A 1,425-nucleotide genomic window follows, 5' to 3' on the forward strand; every position below is an offset into this window, starting at 1 on the left:
CTCCTAACCCTGATGATGTTCCCTAGTTGGGTGGCGAAACGTCTGCAAGGAAACCCCCCGAGGGCTGCAGAGAGGACCCGGGAGGACCCTGCCCTCCTGTCAACGCTGAGCTGCGAACATTCTCCTTCATTATGTCTTAGTTTTCTGGGCACTTAGCCGGGCGGGCCCCCCCCCACCGGGAGCCCCGCCTCCTGGGAAAGGCGAGGGGCTGGTTGCAGCCTTTCTCCCCCCCCCCCCACACGCCGTCCTGCCCACGATGGGGGTCGCGTAGCCCTTCTCCCGCAAAAATGCATGGAAGGGGGGGGGGTCTTCCTCCGGCTTTGCATGGGGAGGGGGGAAAAAAATAATCCAGGCGTGCCCCGTGTGAGGCTCGAACTCACGACCTTCAGATTATGAGACTGACGCGCTGCCTACTGCGCCAACGAGGCTCCTGCCGAAAGCCTCGCTCCGGAGCCTCCTTGAAGCCTAGCCTGTCCTTTCCGGTTTTTTTTGCGGGGGGCAGATGGGCTGCGACGGTCCCGGCTCACCCCTCCATTCCCCCCACTCCCGAGCGCTGCTCCGTGAGACCCCCCTTTTCTCCGGGATTCCGAGAAAAAGAGTGCGAGGCAGGTCCGGTCGCTGGAAAGCAACTCGTGGCTGCATGAAATCCTTTGGGAGAGGGGGGAAACCTCATTTTCATTCATTTCACCCATGGGACAAGAGTTGCCTTCAGAAGTTGTGGGAGCTTCATCACTGGAGGCTTTCAAGAAGAGGCTGGACATCAGTCAGAAATGACGTGGGGGTCTCCTGCTTGGGTAGAGGGGGTTGGACTAGATGACCTACAGGGTCCCTTCCAACTCCATTCTGATTGATTGATTGATTCAACCTGGAAACAAGGAGGAATATTCTGGTAGGGAGAACAATCAACCCATGGAACAGAAGTTGTGGGAGCTTCATCACTGGAGGCTTTCAAGAAGAGACTGGACTGCCATCGGTCAGAAATGGCATAGGGTCTTCTGCTTGGGTGGGAGGGTTGGAGTAGATGACCTCCGAGGTCCCTTCCAACTCTGTTATTCTGTTCTGTATACTAATACAACAGAAGACAAAATTGCATAATATTTGCCTCTGCGCAACCGGCGTATCGGTGCCCACAGGCCCCAGGGCTTGTTTTTAACGTCCCAGAGATTTTTCTCTTATTTTTACTAATGTTTTGTATTCTGCATAATCCACATATTCTTTTTTTTTTAAGTTAATGGTCTTTTATTGGAAAAAAGACTAGCATTTACAACTTGGAATGGACATAACTGTACTATCTTGAACATCGATGTTGATAGTTGTGCTGAAGTCCACAGGCCCCTCTGCCAGCTCCAAGTCTCGGTACAGTAAATTTTAAAACTGCAAGAGAGAGAGAGAGAGAAACAGGGAGAGATGAAGAGGGAGAGAGAG

The 1,425-nt window shown here is 52.9% G+C and overlaps 1 non-coding gene across 1 annotated transcript; it reads right to left on the bottom strand.

Annotated features, from left to right (window-relative positions):
- Positions 1 to 355: 355 nt before the first annotated feature.
- On the bottom strand, positions 356 to 428 carry TRNAM-CAU. The gene has a single exon. It is a non-coding gene; the product is annotated as a tRNA-Met (tRNA).
- Between the last annotated feature and the right edge of the window lie 997 nt (positions 429 to 1,425).

This window comes from Thamnophis elegans, chromosome 14, assembly GCF_009769535.1.
Source record: "Thamnophis elegans isolate rThaEle1 chromosome 14, rThaEle1.pri, whole genome shotgun sequence".
Classification (NCBI taxonomy): Eukaryota; Metazoa; Chordata; class Lepidosauria; order Squamata; family Colubridae; genus Thamnophis; species Thamnophis elegans.